Raw genomic sequence first — 23,892 nt, 5'->3', positions numbered from 1 at the left:
GGCGAGGGATAGAGTCAATCCAAGAATCCTCAACCCCATACGCCAGAGTCATAGTTGGATCCAGAACATTACAAGGAAGCATAATCATCAGCAACAATCTCCAGCTGAGATCACAAGCTGAGACATGGAATATGCCAAGAATCCAGATGTACTTGGAGCTTAGGTCTGTAAAATTGTCCTTGTATTTCGGGTAGTTGCAATAGCAGTTTCTGTGGTTGGGTGAATGTTAGAGTTATATCCCCTGGTGTCTTGGAGGCAAATGCTTCACTAAACTTGATGAATGTAACCCAAACAGTAACCATCAACAAAGACATTAATGTTGGTAGAATTTCATATACTCTCCTGAATAGGAAAAACATTTCCATTAAGCTTGCTACTCTCCTATGCCTAATTTCATGCAGAAGGGTCTCCGATGTCAAAGCACTGGAGATTACGAATAGATCCTATAACATGTTTGGTGTCAAATTCGAGATTTATAGAAGAACTAAGACCATGTCTGATTCAATTTTGTATCCACGTTTTGATTTATGCCCCAAACTTTGCGTTGTGAACTGCATGAGAGAGTATGATCGCAGAATGTTAGCTCTCGTCCCCAGGGTGTGAACCAATTACTTATATCCTTTGTTAAACCCCATAAAGGTATAACCTCAACCTCTATTGCTAGATGAGTTAAAACCATTATGAATTTAGCAGGTATTGATTTAAAGAAATTTCAAGCTCATTCCCTTAGAGGTGCTATGTCCAGTAAATCTGTCTGGTCTGGAGGTAAGTTGGATGACATTCTCAAAGCGGCCGACTGGTCGAACAATAGCATCTTTGCATGTCACTATTGCAAACCCATTGAACATATGTCTGATATTGTTTTTACAAAGCTACCAAAATGCATAATGTAGCCTCCGTTCTTGTATGGAAATTGCGATTCTCAGATTACCATGACTAGAGAATCTGGATTTCATTAAAGACACGGAGGCTGACATTATCCCACCGATCCCACCCCTTGGTGGTCTTACAGTGAATTAATGTTCTTTTTATTAACAGTATTTGTATTATCTCTTACCTCTTCTATTTGCTTGTTAAGTTTTATACTCTTTGTTACGTTCAGGAGATATTTACTTCTCTCTCTTTTCAGATAACCCTTCTTAACTGCGAGTCGTCTGGCCTATGGATTTACCCTCATTGTTACTTTTCCTTCATTTTGTTCATCAGAGGATCATTTAGAAGTTTTGAAGTTTCATGGACCTATTCTTCACCACATTTAAAAGAGGTAGATTGTTGATGGCTCATGCCTTTTATGTGTTGCTAATGTTCTGTTCTGGAACCTTTTAATATTGTGATGTATGCGGCTGCTTGGACTGCATTAAAAAGATAATACATAATGTCAGCCTCCGTGTCTTTAATGAAATACAGATTCTCTAGTCTTGATAATATGAGAATCGCAATTTCATGTTACCCAGTCTGGAAGTGTCTAATTGTTTTTCAAACTATGCATGCCCTCTAGAGAATGTGCTTATGTTAAATGGTTCCAATATGTATATTTGGACAACTAAACACGACTATCCATTTTCAAAAGCTTATAATCGAATGGACAAGCATAAGTATATGATGGACTTTTCAACCCCCTAACTAATGCAAACTTCACTAACACTGATCAGCATGAACTAACCTGTAAGCTTAGTCAAAATGAAAGAGTCTTTGTGGATGAGTTGAATGAAAGAAGTAGAGAAGAAGAAGAAAAGATGAGTAGGAAAGTTAAACCAGAAATAAGAGAAGAGAAGGAGGAGATTCAAGGAAAGAGTCTACACCAGAAATAGAGTTTAGACCTAGACGAGAAGGGATATACATAGTACGAAGGCAAGAAGGGAATTTGACAGTCAAAATGTAGGTCAGGGTGACTATGATCATAGTGATTTAGTAAAATGAAGTGTGTTTGTCAAACTTGAGGTTAGTATTAGAGACATTTATTTTGTGTGTGGCAAAGCAGCATGCATTCAGGTGCCGCACAATTTGGGAGGTAGCTGTTGTGCAGTTTTAGTATTTCCAAAAATATAGCACACTAATGATAACAGGAAAATCAACCAGTACTTAAAGCGGAGCAAGTGAGGTGTCGGACAGATCTGAATGATATCTACAGTGCAATCATTCCCTCACTGGGAATGGCACTAAACAGTCTAAAAATTAGAAAACTATTGGCTTTGATAGATAGATTAGTATCAAATACAGCGGAGCACTAACAGTTAATAACAAAGTGCTGCTTTCAATGAGAAGTATGATAATTCAAAACCAGCTTCCTTCACATATGCTTCTTGCAAAGGGAGGCAGAGTTTGCAAGATAACACCCACTAGAGAGTGCTATGCATACATACCCAAAGTGGTTTACCAGATTAGATTGTTACATATACAACAACAGTAACATCACACACGCACTAACAGAAATGGAAGACACTAGTGCCTGGGAAGGAACAGGGCCTGTATGTGGGTCTATAGAGAAGGGATTTGCAAAAATGGCCGAATGGCTAGGGAGTGTAGGTGGATGAATACTAAAACTACTTTTGACCCCTCTGTTGATCATATTAATCAGATCAGCATGCACGCTTCTTTTCTAAAATGCTGTAGAAAATTGTAATCAAATAGAGTATTGAATTGCGGGGCAAAGAAAGGTGTCATCAAGGAGTGGAAGACAGAGAAAGAGGGAAGATGTGGAACTAGAGAAAATGCAAAGTGTAAGGATTCAAGCAAGAGATTCCAAAGCTAATGACGAGTGAAAAGTGTAAAGGTTTTTAAAAAATCATCGGTGGAGGTAGGGGGTGGAGGATGATAGCTTGTGGAAGTTAATGTCAAGAACTGCAGTAGTCGTTCTTTAAATGAAACAGGCTAACTTAGGGGCATATTATCAAGCCCCAGCGATAATTATGGCTGAGCACGCTTAGCGTGCTTTAAATTATCGCCGGCTCTCGCTGGAATATATCGCCAAGCTAGCGCTGTATTATCAACTCTTAGCGCTATGGCGATAAATATTCCAGCGATAGCGGGGTTTTCCATGGAACATTGCTGGTTTTCAAGCGATGTTCCATGGAAAACGGTGATGTCTTGATGAAAAGGCCCTGTGGCCTTAGCCCCACAATCCACCTCGTGTTAGGTATGCCTTAGGCAGGAATCTAACAGACGTTAAATTTCTGCGTTAAGGCATAGTTAACGCAATTTCAAATATTGCTACCCCTCATTGATAATATTGCGAAGCTGGGTTAGCGATATTTTCCCATGGAGTTTTGTCAGGCACGCCTCTTTTGCATCTCATTAACGATGCGATGTGAGGCGTGCTGACAACGGGCGCTAAGGCAAGGAAACATGCGCTAGCGTGTCCTTGTTAATAAAGCGAAAATATTAGCGCCGCTGTTCGCACGAAAACGGACGCTAAAGTGGCTATAATGTGATCGCCAGCCCTTGATAATATGCCCCTTAGTGTCTGTCGTCCATCTTTAATGTGACGTTGTGCTATATCAAATGATTTACTTTAATGTTTCATTCTCTGGTACAATAAAAATTACTAGTGTCCATGGAGTAAGTGGAATATTTTGTTGAATGTTCTTTACAAAATGTAATTTTCTTAAGGCTCAGTTTATCTGTCTCATATTATGGAACCATTATGTCCCATGTACCTGACGCTGTGAACACAGAATCTCATGTAGTGTAATAGGGAGAACATCCGAATGTATTCTGTGGCAAATATTTCTCTTTGCTTAATTTCTATTAGTTGGGAGCCTATGAACCATGTAGTAATGTAGAGAATGTAAAAACCTTTGGTCTAAAATGCTATAAAAGAGTGCAATTTTACACTGTAAAAGAGGAGTCCTTTCCCCCATTCTTAGAAGCAACATTTATGTCAGTTTTGTATCTGAACACTACAGAGCTCATGATGCTCTGTAATTTTGGGCTTAGCACTCTTACCTGACTACTGTTTGACTAACTGCAATTTGTTCCTTTGTACTTTGAATTATTTCAAAGTAAACATTAAACGTGAGACTTTTATGTCTGTTCTTTTTGAGACTCCATTGTGATTGAATGAAAGGCACGATTGAATTTCCATTTACAAGAGAGACAAGTCCATAGAGGAGCACCTAAGTCTGTATCGAGACTACTCCACTCTCGGTCCTGGAAGGTTTGTGCACCAAGGGTAAAAGTAATTTTGTGTGGGTATTTTCCCTCTAGAGCTCCAATTTGAAATGGGTTTGAACTGTGACAGGTGGATTTAGTAGAGGAGAAGAGCAAGCAAAAGCAGTAGTAGCAGTGCCTAGCCAGTGCAGTATTTAGCAACAACTATGAAGCATCCAGTCAGCAGGGGTTCTTCCATCAGGGCGGAGGAGTGTCACCCCTCCCCATTGTCAGTGCAGCAAGCATGTAAAATAAAATGGTAAGAAAGATTTCCTTAAAATGTTCTTTTTTAGTTCAGCCGAGAAAAATGGCAGCGCTGGGCGGGCCATTGCTGCTAATTGGCAGCATGGAGTAATGCTGGTTGCTGCTCCACTTTAAACTTTGCATGTCACTTTGTCTGTCTGTCTTGTGACAGCCAGCCTGAAATGAGCATTTCAAACCTCTCCAACCCGAGCTGTCCTAGACAGCTAGGTGGAGAGCAGGCGCAGGTCCCCAGAGCGGTGAGAGTTTGAGCTCGCCATGATGATCGGTATGAGGGATTGACCCGGGTCAGTTACTTTGCTGCTAAAATTTCAGTGTCATTGTATTCTGATTGAGGACCTATGTATTGTATTAGAAGGAAATTGCCGACTGGCCTTCTGAATAACTAATAAGCCTTGAGAAAGCCCTAGTCTTTTTGACCACCAAGGGCGAAGCACGTGTTGCACCTCCAGAGTACAAAAAAACATTACTTCTGGAATAATAAGGATGTAACCAATAAAGACATTTATAAAAGACAACACAAAACAATTGTCTTTCTTTAAAAATACCCCAGAACCTAAAAAAGGAAATTATCTACATGATTGAAATTATTCGTATTACTCAAGGAGAAGTACATGCTCAAACCCTCACCGCATAAGTTATAGATACGAGGCTGGAAAGTTCCAGTGTCTCTAGCCAAGCTCCTCTACCGAATACCATATTCAGGCAATTTCATCCAGGACCAGGACCCCTGGACCTTCTCTGTTCCTTTGAATATTGCAGTTCCCCAGAGCCTGAGGCAGCCCTCTCCAGCCAATCCTGGTGCTTCTCTCATTCTGGGTAATAATAGCAGCAGCATGAAAGCAGCATCAGGATTAGTTAGGGGAGTGGCTCTGAAACTTCCTGCTGCCCTGGAGCCTTGAACAACAGGCCGAGGTAGTGGGTAAGTCAGCTGGTTATTTTTTTAAACTAAAAACTTCTTTTATTTATACCCACTTTCAGACAGTGTGAGAAACTCACACTACCTTATTTCAGCCTCAGCTCAGAGCAATCAAAAGTGTTTATAACGGACCTCAATTGAGAGCTGTGCTGGTTTCTCGCAGCGCCTTTAAGTGGGTCAAACATTTCGCCCCACTATTTTAGGATTGAAGCGGCCGCTACTCCCTACAGTGTATACTTCTTTGGTGGGACCTTGAGTCACAGCATGTAAAGCTTTTAACGCACAAGTCCTGCATTAATTAGATCGAAACATTGGCATGGTAAATCAGCAACTGAGTAACACAGGGACCCACTTCTGAACGTAATATTTATTGTGCATAACTCCAGCTCCCTTGCTTATTTTAGAGTGACTTCCATGAGTACACGCCCACAACCCTTGTTTGATCTCCATGAAGGATCAAAGCTGTAGTCAGCACTGCAGAAAGATAGTGCTTGCATGGTTTACCAATGCTAAAATTTGGCCTGGTGGGGATACGGGCAGAGGGGGTGAGTGGTACATCTTTACAGGTGTTGTGTCACTAGACCTTTTAGGCTCGCATTCTGTGCTTTCTGGCTCAGCCTCACAAGTTCTATTTTATATTTGCAATAGCTGGAACCAAGCAGAGAATACTGCACTGTCACTCACCAAAGACAGCATATATGCTGCCAATACAAGAGGGCGATGTCTACAATGAAACTGAGAAGGGGCTGTCACGCTCAGGTTTGTAGGTTCTGGCATCAGCTCCTATGTCATCAGTGCTTCCCTGAGCTGTCAATTACACGCTGCAGCCTTCTTTAACAAAGAACAAGACAACTGAAAGGAATCTGGAAAAGATAGGGGAAGACTTCTTCCATCACAAACAGTTTGTGGGGCAGCAGGGGTCGCAAAGACAATGCCAGGGGTTGCAGCGAGCAAGCCAGTGGTAGCAGCTGCTAACAACAAGCAGGGTTCAGTCCGCACCTGGTCCTCTGCAGGTCCTGAAAGTGTACTGTTGGGTGTTCCGTGGGGTGCCTTATTTATGGTTGGCACTAACTAGTGGGTGGGGAGACTCCTTTCTCTTCCCTAACTAATGAGGTAAATGTCCTCAGGGGCAACTCTACCCACTTTTTCAGCAGATCGTGTTTGCCCTTCTGCAAACAACCACACTGTAAAATCCAAGACAGGGAAACTATTTTTCCCTTGTGCCCACTTAGGGGAGTGCCCAGGGAAATGAGTCCCCCCCTCCTTTGTGCTCACTCAAAACTGGTTCTGGAGGTAACTTCCCTCCAAATGGGTTTGGAGCCAGCCAGGATGGGGGAGCAAAGGTTTGCCTTCCCCAGGTCTTCCCTTACACATACCTACACCTTCACTCAAAGTGACACCTTTCAACGTAGACAGCTTCCACTTTGTAAGTGTGGGCTCAGGCACTGGGGAGAACAAACTATGTTCTAGGGGACTGCTGCATAAACTCCCCTAAATCCCCAAAGCAGTTTGGATCATACCAGTTTTTTTTTTATTGCAGCCCTTGCCTCTTTAAAGGACTGGAACGGCAATCAAGTACAAATAAAGCAAACATTTACGAAGTCAGGGCCCGATTCACAGAATTAACTTAAGACAAAATCCTAAACTTAGTACCATTTTGGTATTCACAGAATACACTTACTACTTCTGGTATTCACAGAATGAACTTACTACTTTTGCGATTCACAGAATAAACGTACTACTTTTAACATTCACAGAATGGATTTACGACTACTAACTTTACGTCCGCACTCGGGCCGGAATTTCCGGCCCGGAGGCGGAGCTTCCGGCCCAGAGGTGGGGCTTCTGGGCCAGAGGCGGGGCTTCCAGGCCGGAGGCGGAGCTTCCGGCCCGGAGGTGGGGATTCCGGCCAGTGGCAGAGATTTAATCATGGCCAAAATCTCCACCTCTGGGCCGGAAGCTCCGCCTCCGGCACGGAAGCCCCGCCTCCGGCCCAGAAGCCCCGCCTCCGGGCCAGAAACTCCGCCTCCGGGCCAGAATTTCCGGCCCGAGCGCGGACGTAAAGTTAGTAGTCGTAAATCCATTCTGTGAATAGCAAAAGTAGTAAGTTTATTCTGTGAATCACAAAAGTAGTAAGTTCATTCTGTGAATACCAGAAGTAGTAAGTGCATTCTGTGAATTCCAAAATGGTACTAAGTTTAGGATTTTGTCTTAAGTTTGTTCTGTGAATCGGGCCCTCGGTCTTTCTAGCCTTTGCAATCTTTTTGGCAATGTTGAAAAGCATTGGTAAAAAGCAAGCAGTGCTTTTTGCAGCTACTGTTTAGCACTGATGCGGCCACATCATCAAATGTTGGTTGTCACATCAATCTCTAGGCAAGCATATGCATCACCATTCATGCGACTGCCTACAGAATGATATAGATACCATTTTCTTTTTCTTTTTTTGACTGATCTAAGATGGCTTTGCCACTTAAATTTGTCAATTAAAAAAGAATGTAAATGCATAAAAGCGCTTTTGAGGTTTGCTGGCAGCTCAGGGCAGGGGAAGAAGTCCAGCAGGGGAGAAAGCAGGCAGCCATGTGGAAGAGCGCAAACGCAGTATTGGCGGTTATGAAGGAGAAGGGGAGAAAAACACATGAGGAAGAGAGCTGGAAAACACATGCACTCGGATGGTGCTTTACTAAAAGTAAAAAGTAGTTTCCTGAAAGTGAGCAGAGGAAGTATTAATGGCAGCCAGTCAAGTGGATGTTAAAAGGCTATGCTCAAGGGGATGGATAAACAGAAGATGGAAAAGGAAAGCCATCAAATAAGAAGCAAGCAAATGAGACTGACAATAAAGCCAACCAATGATAAGCAACGAGCGGGATGCAAGCCCCTGTAAATTCTTTGTTAGCCCACAATAGGTCTTTTGCAACTAGGCTTGACCTATACACAGCATTTTGAAAATATAAATGAAGAGAAAGAAGTCTGTTGTCCATCACAGGCCTCCATACCTTTATTCGGAGCAATTCAAAAATCTAGTCATTGTGTCAAAAGATTTATATGGCAGGGGTTCTGCGAATCTGGATTTTTTGTGCTCTGCCACATTTAGTACATTTATCACAGAACAAGAATAATCTTGAGTTGTTTTGCAGATACTTCACAAAATTTGCATCTGCAATGTGACTGGAAAATAATACAGCTAGCCCTATATTCGGTAAAGGTGACCTAGCATTTCTAAGCATTTTGAAATGAGTACCATAGAATTGTCCAGGATACCACCTGCCATTTCATCCCAAAAGAAAACCTTCATTGTGGTTCACACCATATCAATATTCAGTATTTGAAAACATTACTTATACACTGAGGGGGCTCATGTACAAGCCCCGTGTGCCGCCGGAACGCCACTTTTAGTGATGCTGCGGCAGCGCACACTGAAGAGCTATATCTACGAGGTCACGTAAAGCCATCCTGCGTGTCTTTTCCTAGCCTCATAGATATAATGAGAGGCAATGCAGTGCAAGTAGCTGCATTGCTTCACACTGCGAAAGGGGGGCGTGCTCTGAATGTTATGGTGGATGTTCCCACATAACACGGTATTTTTTATTGTACTGTGTTTGACTGAAAATTGTCGTGTTGTTGCTGTAAATCTCTCTGATACCCTCGAGCCTTACTAGCGCTATACAAAACTTTAAAAATAAAATAAATAAATAAAACACCCATGGCATTGGACACATCCCTATATTTACAACATGCTGTAAACCTGGGAATGCGTCAAAAGCCTATGTCTCCCCAGGGGTGATGTACTGGTTATTTTTGTGAAGGAAGGTGTCCCTTTCTGCACAAAAAAAACCTGATTTCAATGCAGGCACCCTTGCACCTTGGTGCAAGGGTGCCAGCGTTGGCGATAGGCAGCCATCTGTGCTCCAGCACAGTAAAAGAGGACAGGAACAGTCCATATCTCATAGATACGGCACATTCCTGCCCTCTTCTTTTGATGTAGTGCTGCGCAGTAGGAAGGCTTAGGGCGCTGCCCTATGGCAAAAATAAGTAAATGAGGCCCTGAGGGTATTGCCCCCTCCACAACCCCAGATGTCTTGTGATGTTGAGAACTTTGTAAGTGAAGAACAGAGCAAGGGTTTTTGTTTTGCTAATCTATTAACAGTGTGCTGAAAGCAAAACCTAAAATTACCTCTTATACATCATCATCCAACACACTGCTATGCGCAGCGCCCCTTAACACGATAACAGCACTTCGGTGATCATCACGCCCAACATGGAGACATTTCCCATACAGAAACAAAACAAAAACAACATGCTTCCGTCCACACACCCTACATGGTGTAGTATGCTACTCATATAGGCAAGTGCATCAGTTCCAAACATAGGGGTAGCAAGCACTATAAAAATGCTGCAACACAATACATTTAGGGGAAAATTTACAAGCCCCTTGCGACACCTATGTGCAGCCGTTGCACCACTTTTGTGATGCAGTGGCAGCGTAAACAATGCGCCAGGTTGCAACACATTTACAACGTGACGCATCTAGGGAGATGCATCACGTTATAAAGCCCTGCGCCACATTATACCTGCTTCAGGTATAATGTATGCAGGGTGGGCGTATCGACGCAAGAAAGCCTTGTAAAAGTGACGCAGTGAATCTACAAGATTTCACTGCATCACTTTGACGCCACTGCGTCAAAACCTTACGCCTGTTAGAAGCAGGCGTAAGGAGTGACGCAGCACAATAGGTATAGGCCTTCCTTTATATTGCTGGAGTTGCATCGTGCTTGCGACATGACTCCGGCAATGTGTGACCTTTGCGCCAACAGATGCGTGACGCATCTGTCAATCCCTGCGTCATGGTGCGCTGCATTGTAAATGCGACGCATCCATGGTGGCGCAGAGGTTTTTTGCGTGACGCAAGTAAACTGACGCATCTCTGCTATAACGCATAGATCCATCAGTTTCTTGTAAATCTGCTCCACACTTTCTATTTCTGCTTGCCTTGTTTCTTCTGCCAATGAGCGAGTAATAAATAAACCACTGCTTGACCGCAATCAGTTCCTTGACCACTTGGTGGCACTTTTGTGCTGCACACATTTCTATGTCATCTTCAGTTGGACTATTTATTGCTTTCATTTAGTCTACAAGGCAGTGTGCTACACTAACTTAAACTTTAAATGCCAAACAAAAAGGGAAAATTTAAGCGCCACAACTTTTGTCATTAGGGTGCTCAGCAGAACAGAAGGTATCCTAACGTGTTATTGGATCATGGGGGAAAAATAACACTGCAACCAGCAGCGGAATGAAATATAACATTCTGTTCAGCCTTGCCACCAATAAGTCAAGCTGTCTCCCAGGAGATTATGCCAAACTATTTGGGATGCAAATGAGGTTAATGAATGCTAAATTACAGACATTCTGAAATAGCAATTAGCGGCAATTGATGAAGGTATGAGATAGTGGACAGATGAATGTAATAAAACACATTTTTTGCGCTAATAGGCACAGAGACACATTTTCTGTAAAGAACAATGTGGAATAATGAGTTAAAGATACATCACCACTTTTTTGACATCAGTTTTTATATTTATCCCCCTTCAGACTTGTTTGTTTAAAATGTCCTGTTGAGTTTGTGCAATTGGTTCAATGAGGATCGATTATAGACACGTCAACCAATCATAATGCCAACGATCACGGAAGTGACATCATATAGTCAACCCTGACTCACTGTCCCACCCTTGGCTGCTCAATAGGGTTCTATTTGCTGTGATGAGGTGTTGGGGCGACGGCCAAAAAGTGCTAACCACAAGCGGCGCTGCCGAACTTGGCATATTTTGGAAAGTAGGCAGCTCCGGTGGTTAAGAGGGCTCAGGTTTACCATTTCTGAGTGTTTCAAGTACTCTTCCTCCAGCAGCCAGCTCTAAGTCATCCTAGCATCCGGCGTCTCTACTTTTGGAGGTAGAGAGCCATGTATTTGGTTCCTGCTGGACTGCATCCGGGTCATCTGGGTGTTAGTCACGTCTCTACTCTTCAATACCCCGCATCAGGGACGGTTCTAGGATTTTGGGGGCCCAGGCAGAAACAGAATGTGTGAGGCCACTCTAATTTGCAAACAGCTTTACACATTCAGGGCTGTTTGCATCTCAGTAGATCACCCTGCTCCTGAAGCTTTTTTGTACAGACCCCGCCCGGGTTGCAGCCGCTCCCTCTCAGCCACCTACAAGCACCTCTTAGCATCTCATAATTGACTGAATGAGGCCCAGGCCGGGGAGGCAAAGCCGGACCAAATGGGGGCCCGGGTAGAACACCCTCCGGAGGCGGGGCTCCTCCCCCGCCGCTATTAACATACCAGCTAGCCCGGCGATGATGAGGATTGGCCCCCGGAACAAAGGGAGCCCCCACCCAATCAGGGGGGCGACCAGGATTGCGAATGGGGGGGAGAAGAGGGGCCAATGGCCAGGAACAGGCACATTCCTCCCCCATCACAAAGAGTAGAGAAGAATCCCACCCACCCACACCTAGGAAAATGGGCGTCACAGCCGTACGGGAAAGGGGTAGCGGAACAAACACAAGGAAGCTAGTAGAAAGAGAGAAATACTAGAAGGTAGATGAAAGGCTCTCACAGTATCCTTGGGATGCCTCACGGCAGGGGCACTGAGGGAGGCAAGGGGCGGCGTGCCGCCATAAGAAAATAGATGTGATGCTCCCGCAGGACCCATGGGATGCCTCACGGCAGGGGTACTGAGGGAGAAGATGGCAAGGACTCAGCCTCAAGAAAGGTAGAGTAGATGCTCAATGAAGGTCCTTGGGATGCCGCACGGCAGGGACCCCTGGGAGAAGGGAGGGCCCATGAAAGGGTACAGGGTGAGCGGGACGGCACTTGCAGCCCGGGCAGGTCCAGGCGGACACCCTCCAAAATCGATAGCAAGCTGAAGCCTAGACCCGTGATTCGGAGGCCTGAAAAGGGGGCCCCTCCCCTACCAGGAAATTGAGGAGGCTGGGTCCATAATGCAAGAAAAAGAATTGCAATGAGCAATAGATCTAAAGGTAAAACATGGACATTGAATACGGTATGCCCATGAACATTGGAAATGTATAAAAGAAATTGTAAAAATTGTATGTGATGAATAAACTGCGACTTTTTCAGGCACCAAAGAATGTTGTCAGTGGTGATTTAAGGTAAAAGCGTGCAGTGTTGGTTGGCAACAATAGAGGGGAGCGGGGCGGGACGACTCGCCACCTGGAGGGGGTTGTGTGAAAGCTGCTTTTCATCAGAAAGGTTTAAATCTGCTGCAGGACAATGGGCACCCTATGGTGTCTCTGCACAGGCAGCAGGGCAGGAGGCCTGATTGCAAGACAAATGTGCAAGGTGTCGCCTTGCAACTGGGCCAATAGGCGGGCCCCGCCCCCAAGGTCTAGCCTCGCTATACCATGGTTATGAAGCCCAGGGGAGGGGCCCCTCCTGTGGGCACAATTGTAAGGAGCTTCCTTTCTCTCAAATTAGATGAGCGGGGGTCAGGAGAGGACCTGTGTGCCGTGGCCCGGCTGTGACATACTGGTGTGAAGCCCTCTGTTCGTGGGCTGAGAGAGGGGCCCTGGGCAGCTGCCCACACTGCCCATGCCTAGTGCCAGCCCTGCCCGCATTATGGGATTACTAGTCAGTCCACTGCAACCAAAGTTCCTTGCTGCACACCCTCCACCTGGGCTTATCTCCAAGATGCTTATGCGGTGTTTCTTCTCTCTCTCTCTCTCTCTCTCTCTCTCTCTCCCTCCCTTCCCATGTTTTCCTTGTACAGTCAAGTCAGATTTTGGAATTCATTACAGATCCCGTTTGACTAAAAGGAGAAGACGTAGGTTTAGCATCAGAGTCCCTGGCCTAAAGGCCCTTTAAATACTAACCATGGTCTCTCCAGGTCTAAGTTGAGCTTACACATCTGTGCATTTGCAACAGGTTTTTGTATGTGGCAACACTGTGTGTCAGCTATCTTCAAAGTATAGAAAATACACCATCAAGATGGCTGGCTACTGCTATTGGTTTTGCCAATGGTAATGCAATTTTTTTAACATTGGCAAATCCAATAGGTATGACAGAGAGGTGGCAGGAAGGGGCTGATGGTAGAGAGACAAAAAGGGAGAGAATGCTGGCGAGAAAGGATAGAAAGCCGACTGAGGGGACAGAAAAAGCTGCAGAAGGGGAATTAAAGAGCATGACATCGAGCCACAACAATACTCGGTGTCAGAGGTAAGGAAAAATACAAGTGATGAGGTGGGGGTCTTGGGTTAGTGAGGGAAAGATAACAAGCATGTGCATGAGGTAGAGAGCAAGTGGAAGGAGCAGGGCATGCACTTCCACATAGTGCTAAATCATAAAAGTTAAAAAAAGAAAAAATAATTCCCTGTCATCCGCAGTGGAAGGATACAACTCATACAATGAAAAGTGAGGGTAAGTAGGAAATGCTTCAGAGCCACACAAGAATAGGGTGCAAAGTTATTAAGTCAAGAGTAGTGAATTGGAATGGACAAGAAAACCATGCAGACTTGAGCAAGGAGATGATTTAAAACCCACTCTAAGTAGTATTGCATGCAATGCTCTTTGCGAGAGGCAGCTAAACCTGCCGGTAGCGAAACTGCAAGAATGAGTGTCTAATGGTGCAGCAGCCAGGGCAGCTGACATCGGAGCACAGGGTTCATGGTTCGATCCCTGGATCCGGATGCAGCTCAGCTCAGCACGATGTGACTTTGGGCAATAGCTCACTTAATTTCCATGACGGCCCCCAGCACCTTGAGACACGTAAGGGTTAGTACTTCGTGCTTTACAAATACGGATTTTTTTAATGCTTCTCTCTGTGAATGAATGTCAGCTTTATGTTTCAACAAATTAAATTGTAAAGATATTTATTTGGCAGCTAATTTCTTAAGATCTTTTAAAATCAGAATTTGACAATCACATGCATAATTGTTTTAGGTTTGTTTTCTATTTGAGCAGGGCGCTTTCATTTTGCCCAACATAGGGCTTGTTTTAATACACTGCGTCTTTCTGCAGTGCACTAATATAAATCATTAATGAAGCAATCTGAATGACTGCAATCTTATTATTGTGCGATGTTCATGATTTATACACTTGGGTTTTACTCTGTTCAGTACCTGGCCGGTGCTTATGTACCTACTTCAGTTGATGAAAGAACTGTGCAGGATAGTTTATAACAAGTCTAAAACGACAAATATTCAATCTGTAGAACCAGAGTTATGAATTGTTAAAGAATAGACTGGAAAATAGTGCCTAAAGCAGAAAGTGTTGACCGTGGCTAAGTGGTCGCGCTGGACCGGATCAAAGTCAGCAGCTCAAGCCGACTGCGATGGAGCACGTGTCAGATTCAGTCCCAGATTAGTCCCGGGGCATGTTTGCAGTTGCAAAGAGCCCAAAAGCTTGATTTTAAGAGCTTGTGTGCCACACTAAGGGTCCAAGACCTGAGATGTACCACTTGTGAGTCAGGAACTTGCTGCATCTGGGTTCGGGAGCTGGTTAGGGAGTATAATAGTTCCTAAGGCTCAGATCAGGAGGCCATCACACTAGCTCTTTGATTCACTCTGCGGTCCTGGATCCAAGATGAAGTTGCAGGTTCAGTTCTTCTCCAAGCAAGAGGGCATCAGGTCAGCACAGCTGTTTCTGTAATTGTGGAATTATGGGTGAAAGTACTGAGGCATTGGGAGTCAAGGAATCTGGAAGAAACAGAGGGAAGGAGGAGTAAAGGAAGAACTGGGAGTCGGTACCCCTGATATGGGATCCCTGGACCCACCCAGCCCCCCCACCTTGACAAACATACAATTATATAATTATACTGGCAAAATCTTGAACTAGGAGCCACACGTTAGACTAGAAGGCATACACGAGAGCCTATAACTCATAGCAGATAATAATAAGAGACACCACACCCCAAACATGGGACTCCGATCTTTACAGTTTGCCATGCTCAGGGATGTTATATAATTGTTCGTACTTAGCAGAAAGTAGGGATACCTTTACTCGCCATGCGTGTCTTCAAAAGTGACAGGTGCCACGCCCGTTCGCTGTGTCCTTAAAAGTGACAGGTGTCAAACCCCTATGATGTGTCCTTAAAAGTAACAGGTGCCACGCCCCCTTTACTGTGTCCTTAAAAGTGACAGGTGTCAAACCCCTATGATTTGTCCTTAAAAGTGACAGGTGCCACGCCCCCTTGCTGTGTCCTTAAAAGTGAAAGGTGCAAAACCCCTATGATGGATGTGGGTGACCCCCTTTGAGCCAAGGGGCAGTGTTCTGTAGGGCGGGGTTGCTTTTGGAGACAGCAGCGCCCTATGATGGAGGCTAGACATGTTGTGATGTAGAGGTGCACGCCCCTTTTAGGGGTTGTTTAGGATACATATAAGGCCTCCTTAAGAGCCTTGCACAGCAAGTCGGCGCCTGAATACGAAAAGGTTCCCATAGCAAAATGAAGAGATACAACCCGCTCGTGAAAAGGCCCATGTGGGGTGGAGGCCAGCCAACTATCGATAGATATTACCGCAGCTTAACACCCCTGGTAATGGACGAGAATGCTCAACAAGAAACACCTAAGGATATGGGTTGCGATGTTACTGGTTTTGGCGATGACCGGTGTCGTCGTATGGAAGCGCACAGTCTCAAGGATTGCGTATGTCGGATGTCCCCTATTAAGGTCGATAGCAGCGGAAGTGTGGACTCGTGTAATGGCAGCGAGTATGAGGGATTCAGCTTTGTGGAGCTGGACGATTTGGAAGATACGATAGTTCCACCTAAATCCCCCGTCTATGAAGACACGGGTTTTCAGGAGGATACACCTCCTGAGAAGGTAGTTGTGCAACAGCCAAGCTAAGGGTACAAGCATCGAAGATGATGATGCACCGCAGGACATTAGCGACTCTCAAGATTGCAGAGCCGCCGCAGAGGGCAGTGAAAAATGCTGAGGTTAGTAAAAAAAAATAAAAAAAAATGTTATGAGCAGACAGTTACATAATGATGTGTTTTATTTCCTCAACTACTGGCATGTCAATCTTTCTTCTTATTGACCCTAGGGGGCAGCCTCTGCTGGATGCACATACTTCATAAAGCACTATGGGGAAGAAGCTGGAGCACCTCCTAACACACCCGACTATGAAGACATGTTTTTTCTAGAGGAAGCGGCTCCTGAGAAGGTAGTTGTGCAAGCGTCGAAGATGATGGTGCATCGCAGGACATTAACGACTCTCAAGATTTCAGAGCCGCCGCAGAGGGTGGTGAAAATGCAGAGGTTACTAAAAAAAAATAAAAAATGTTATGAGCAGTCAGTTACATAATGATGTATTTTATTTCTTCAACTAAACTAGTAGCATGTCAATCTTTCTTCTTTTGACCCTAGGGAGCAACCCCAAAAAGAACTGAGGCTATGGAGCCTCCTACAAAAGCGGACAGCGTACATTTTTACTGTCTATGTTGTGCAAAACAGACTGAAAGTTCCACAAGACAAAGTACCGATGTTCCCGTGAAGCGTGACTCTGGGCCCGATTCACAGAACTAACTTAAGACAAAATCCTAAACTTACTACCATTTTGGTATTCACAGAAGGCACTTACTCATTTTGTTATTCACAGAAGGCACTTACTCATTTCGGTATTCACAGAAGTTAGGAGTCCTAACTTTAGGACTCCTAAATGCTTTCTGTGCATACCGAAAGTCTTAAAATTAGGATTTTTCTCAGTTTAGTGGTAGTATGGTTAGGACTCCTAACTTTAGGACTCCTAAATGCCTTCTGTGAATACCGAAAGTCTTAAAATTAGGATTTTTCTCAATTTAGTAGTAGTTAAGTTAGGACTCCTAACTTTAGGACTCCTAAATGCCTTCTGTGAATACCGAAAGCCTTAAAATTAGGATTTTTCTCAATTTAGTAGTAGTAAAGTTAGGAGTCCTAACTTTAGGACTCCTAAACTGAGAAAAATCCTAATTTTAAGACTTTCAGTATTCACAGAAGGCATTTAGGAGTCCTAAAGTTAGGACTCCTAACTTCTGTGAATACCGAAGTGAGTAAGTGTCTTCTGTGAATACCAAAATGAGTAAGTGCCTTCTGTGAATAGGAAAATGGTAGTAAGTTTAGGATTTTGTCTTAAGTTAGTTCTGTGAATCGGGCCCTATGTCTCTAAGAGCGGCGCTGATGTAAAAGAAATTCAAGTAGTATCCCATCATTGACATGATGGATGTTAAAGTTTTCGCAGTGGCTGTGACAGCTTACACATACGTCTTTCTACGAGTCTTTCTATCATCTTTCTATCAGAAGCCGCACACAGCCCCTGCATACACATCAGTTTTAAGCCAGGGTAATGGGCATGTTGGGTTTCCTCGAGTGTCGCTGTCAAGAGCTTCAGCATATCCGGGTGAACATATTTCTTTTCAATGGACAGTCCGTACACCACCCTTAACAGTTTATACACCTTGAATGGCACTAACAAAAGTACATATAAAGCGGATTACTCGATCTCTGTATGCATTGCCCAGACACTCATGCTGCCTGCTGAGGATCATTCATTTGATGCCCGTAACAAAGGTCGTAATAGTCATGCTTAACACAAGCTTGTACCACAGCCACTGTGAAACCTTTAACAGCCATCATGTCATCGTGGGATACTACTTGAATTTCTTTTACATCAGCGACGCTCTTAGAGACATAGTCACACTTCATGGGAACATCGGTACTTTGTCTTGTGGAACTTTCAGTCTGTTTTGGACAACAGAGGCAGTAAAATTGTACGCTGTCCGCTTTTGTAGGAGGCTACCCAGCCTCAGTTCTTTTTGGGGTTGCTCCCTAGGGTCAAAAGAAGAAAGATTGACATGCTACTAGTTTAGTTGAAGAAATAAAATACATCATTATGTAACTGACTGCTCATAACATTTTTTTTTTTCTAACCTCAGCATTTTCACCACCCTCTGCGGCGAAATCTTGAGAGTCGCTAATGTCCTGCGATGCACCATCATCTTCGACGCTTGTACCCGGCTGTTGCACAACTACCTTCTCAGGAGCCGCTTCCTCCAGAAAAAATATGTCTTCATAGTCGGGTGTATTAGGAGGTGCTCCTGCTTCTTCCCCATAGTGCTTTATAAAGTATGTGCATTCAGCTGAGGTTGCTCCCTAGGGTCAAAAAGAAGAAAGATTGACATGCCATTAGTTGAAGAAATAAAACACATCATTATGTAACTCTCTGCTCATAACATTTTTTCTTTTTTCTTTACTAACCTCAGCATTTTCACCGCCCTCTGCGATGGCTCTGAAATCTTGAGAGTCGCTAATGTCCTGCGATGCCCCATCATCTTCGACGCTTGTACCCGGCTGTTGCTCAACTACCTTTTCAGGAGGCGTGTCCTCATGAAAACCTGTGTCTTCATAGATGGGGAATTTAGGTGGAACTATCGTATCTTCCAAATCGTCCAGCTCCACGAAGCTGAATCCCTCATACTCGCTGCCATTACATGAGTCCACACTCCCGCTGCTATCGACCTTAATAGGGGACATCCGACATACGCAGTCCTTGAGACTGTGTGCTTCCATACGCCGACACCGGTCATCGCCAAAACCAGTAACATTGCAACCCATTTCCTTAGGTGTTTCTTGTTGAGCATTCTCGTCCATTACCAGGGGTGTTAAGCTGCGGTAATATCTATCGATAGTTGACTGGCCTCCACCCCACATGGGCCTTTTCACAAGCGGGTTGTATCTCTTCAGTTTGCTATGGGAACCTTTTCGTATTCATGTGCCGACTTGCTGTGCAAGGCTCTTAAGGAGGCCTTATATGTATCCTAAACAACCCCTAAAAGGGGCATGCACCTCTACATCACAACATGTCCAGCCTCCATCATAGGGCGCTACTGTCTCCAAAATCAACCCCGCCCTATGGAACACCGCCCCTTGTCTCAAATGGGGGCACCCATATCCATCAAAGGGGTTTGGCACCTGTCACTTTTAAGGACACAGTGAGGGGGCGTGGCACCTGTCACTTTTAAGGACACATCATAGGGGTTTAACACCTGTCACTTTTAAGGACACAGCGAAGGGGGCGTGGCACCTGTCACTTTTAAGGACACATCATAGGGGTTTAACACCTGTCACTTTTAAGGACACAGCGAAGGGGGCGTGGCACCTGTCACTTTTAAGGACACATCATAGGGGTTTGACACCTGTCACTTTTAAGGAGACAGCGAAGGGGGCGTGGCACCTGTCACTTTTGGTGACACGCATGACGAGTAAAGGTATCCCTACTTTCTACTGTACTTGTAAAGTGTATTTATACAACTGCAAAATGCCAATAAAAATATGTTTAAAAAAAATCAGTATCATCCCCTTTATTATGTATGAGAGGAACTTTTCCATCTTGATGTTGATCAAGGACTAGGTCAGAGAAGTCTTGTTATCATTGAAAAGCAGTTCTCTTGCTTTCTCCTTGATTGCCTGCATTTTTACAAAAAGTGCTTCCCTGTCCTCTTCCCTTTAGTCATCCGACCTGTGTGATTTCCCTTTTGCCATTAAGAAATGAGGCACCTTCTGTTTGGAGCAGACTTCAGCTCATGTAAAGACTTATGCAGCCCCTCTGTTTCCCCAGTGAGAGGTTAGCACAGCTTCTCAAAACATTCTCCTGGACTGCTTTAAGAGCAACATGAAGTGTCTGCTGCACTTCAACGTGCACTTTCGCATTAATAATCTGGTCCCCAATTACTAAAGTAGCTATGGGTTAATCTGAAATGGGAAACAGCCTTCCTGCTATTGTGGTCAATCATTATAACTAACAACTCAATATCTCGAGTGGGGACTACTCAGTGTGCACTTTAAGGTGTGCAGCCTATTTACATGGAGGGAAGAACCCCACTGGGCAGGTGGATATATTGGCAGCGCCCTTGAGGTAAGTACAACCCCCTAGATTCTCACCAGTAGCAGGGTTGAGGGTGCAATGTGCATAAATCACTTAGAAAATTGAGTAGATTCATGCAAAGCAAGTGTTGGAACACACTAGCGCTGCAACTGACGGAAAACGGGTGCCGTCAATGACAGTAACGACGGACTACCTGACAAGTGTGCCTCACCCTCTCAGAGTGCTAAGGCTCCTTGTCAGCCATGCTGTGGTACATGAATACAGTTAGGAAAAGATACTATTACTTAATATCTAAGACTAAACTGGATCACATCAGTTTCGTAGACAATGAAGAGTATTTATCTGTCATGAAGCAGCGATAGAAAGAGGAATATATGGTGGAGAAGGATGTTGTTGTGGACTGTTGGAAATATTGATTGGTTGTCGGATATCACATGTTAATAGCCCTTACACTTAGTTCTTGGGAGCTGTAGTTTTTTATGTGGTTTCTTGTTACTGCCTGCTGAATAAAAGCAATTAAAAGATAAAGCATAATCCTTACCTCCAGTCCTGTCATACAATACATTTACAGACTGCTGCTATTGAAATTACTACACACACAACCTGCCAGGCTTATTTCTGAAATGCTAGCACAATGGTGTTACGGTGTGCCACATGTTTGTCATTTAAACAGAGTGTTAGCGCTTTAGCTATTTATTGCAGCACTGTGGTGAAGGTGTAGTATAACACAGAGGAATCAACTGATATCCTGCTGTTCCTCTGAGAATTATGTTTTACTCTACATATAAATCTTTTTTCTCCCTAAGCGGAGGAAGATATTATGAATATATAGAAAATGTGTCCTCGTTTGAGCTTTGTAAGAATGTTGCGGGGATTCTGCTCATGCACAGAACTATGCACAGTAAACCAGGACCTCAGTGAATTTTGGTGTACGAAAAAACTCACCTCCGTACCCAGAACCCCTATCCGACTAGCATCAGTGTCTCATTCGTTCTCCGTATCCTCTCAAAGCTACCAATGATTAGACAACCCAGAACAAGCGACTTAGATGGTGGGAATCAGAAACACCTTTTCTTTATTATTCTCATATCAGTCCACAACAAGAGTAATCAGAGACACGGTAAAGTTTAAAATGTTTATTTTTAACTACGTGCTCTAAGGTGCAGTACTTTGGCTAATACAAGCAGGCAAATAATTAAAAATAAAACCATCAGCATGGTTACAATACCATAGAAAATGAAGGGAGAAATCATATTACAAATGATAGTGGAAAACAAGTCCTATAATACTTTGTGAACCAGCCTCCCTTCGATAGTAAACTAGTTTTATAAAACTAATAGAAAGTCTCTAGGCTTGAATGGGGAACCCCATACCTCAAAGATCAGCTTAGTTGAATCACATCACAGGATCAGCTCTGCTCTCTGTGTCTGGAAAGGTTTTCTCCAAGTGTCTGAATCATGCATGCATATGCAATATTAAAGGCACCCGAGTTTCAGATATTTGCAGCTGTGTGTGTGTTGTGTCTAGAGCGTGGGCCGATCAACCTGAATTCAACAGCATACATTGTTATTTGACTGTGACGGCTTCTGCAGACAGTGTTCAGACTAAGGTCGCAGTGCATGTCTAGGGGTGTGAACAACAGACCGTTCTCATGTGAAGGAAAAGCTAGCAAGCAGTTTTACTAGTAATAACAGCTACCTATAGTGTCGTGTGCAAAAGCAGAAAAGTGGCAAGATGGCGTTTTACATCTAAAGCGCTTATGCTAACATAGCAATGTGTGTACCTAAAACCCCGTCCTCACTACAAGAAATTGGTCTACTGGTTTGGGGGAGGATGGAAACCCTACTCAAACAGGAACCACAATCTTCATCAGAGTGAGGCACAAGCAAATCCCAAATTTACCTGTGCTTGACCCTCTGGTAGCTTGTCACAGAACTTAGAAGCAATGTGTAAAGTATTTATGCAGCACTTCAAACAGTTATAAAGTGAAAACACAACACAAAAGAAAACCCACACTGCAGTGAAAAATAAGAGTAAATTTTAATAAATAAATCAAGAGCAAAGTGACAAAACTCCAATCAGTAGAACTAGAGATGTGCAATTTTAAAGATTTAAGTTAAAATAGCGCCAAAAAGTACAAAGCGCCAACTGTGGATATCTGGTCACACAAGACCGAGACAAAGTCACACGTTCAGGCCAACCATGATGAAACACTGGCCAGCAACAGGGCCACAGTTAGGCCCGCTGAACAAAAGTACCTTAAATCCTGGTTGCGAAGAGTTGCGGAGTCTCACACACAGTGTGAGGTTCGAGTCAGAGATATGTCCTGCAGTTTTGGTGTGAAGGAGATGCGAGGCTGCGATACAAGGTCCCATGTCATCATCCAGGAGGCTGTCAATGAAGGGCTTGAGATGCATAATCCTGCGTCTAGATGCTTCACAGACCAGCAATTTCCAAGGAAGCTGCACAGCTCTGGATGCGGAATCCTGCATCATTGTCAAGGATGCTGTTGACGAGGGGCTTTCTATGTGAGAGCCTGCATTGGTGATGCATCGCACAGTGGTGGTTCCTATGGGACTGTGGTTTGCAGTGAGAGGTTCTTGCACCAGGAAAATCCATGCCGCAGAAGCAAGCATTGGTTCTGCTCAGGGTTGATTGCACATCAGAAGAGATGTGTCGGTTCTGCTGTTTCTATTAATGGTCTGGAAGAGCATCTTCAGGCCCACTTCCAAGGTTCCGGGACTGGGATGGCATCACTAGGCAGGGTAGGACTCATAGATGGCAGAGTACAGGTGCTGGGCTCAAGGTTGTTGGAAGCCTCTTATGTCCCTGAGGCTTCTGATCAGGAGGCCAGCCAACTAGCACTTGGAGTCACTCTGGGGTCCTGGTTTTAAAGATGAAGGTCCATTCCTTCTCCCACAGGCAGAAGGGCAGCAAGTCGGCACAACAGGGCAGAAGTCATCCAGAGCAGCAGTTCAGCAGAGTGGTAGTCCTTTCAGCAGCACTGCAGTCCTTCTTCCTGACAGAGTGTACAGGTCTAGAATTGTACGGAAGAGTTAGTTCTAAGGGTCCAACATTTATACCTAGTGCATGCTTTGAATTGAAGGAAGGTTCTAGAATTTCCCACTCCCTAAAATATCAGGCATCACCTTCCTTCCTGTCCTGTCCCCAGTGTGTCTGGGGTTACAGAAGACTAGTGACAAACTCTTTGTGAGAGTGGTCGAGCAGAGCCTTTGTGATGTGCAAGTGGGGTAGAGAACAGCTCCTCCCTCTCGTTAACTCAGAGTGGCCCATCCTCCCAACACCTAGCTTCCTTATGCTTCACTGGCTAGGAGCATTACAGAAAGACCGACTGCCAGTTACACTTGGCATGTGACCCAGCCTCAGACTGCAGGCATGAAATGATTAGACAAGAAAATGCCAAATTTCTTAAAGTGCTATTTAAAGAATTGTGATAAAAAAATCTGACTCTACCATTAAAAAGGGCATTTAATTGCAATTTTTTAGATACCAAACTTGACCTGCTCACCGTTTCTCAAATAGAAGTTACGCCTTATTAAATGTAATAAGGTATCCACTGTTATCCTCTGGAAGAGGTAGGCCTTGCAGTAGTGGAAAATGAATTTAGGAGTTTTTCACTACCATGTCATGAAAAACTTAATACTGCATTTCATAATTTTTAAATACACTACACC

This window comes from Triturus cristatus, chromosome 5_1 (assembly GCF_964204655.1).
Source record: "Triturus cristatus chromosome 5_1, aTriCri1.1, whole genome shotgun sequence".
Lineage (NCBI taxonomy): Eukaryota > Metazoa > Chordata > Amphibia > Caudata > Salamandridae > Triturus > Triturus cristatus.
This window is presented reverse-complemented; position numbering follows the sequence as displayed.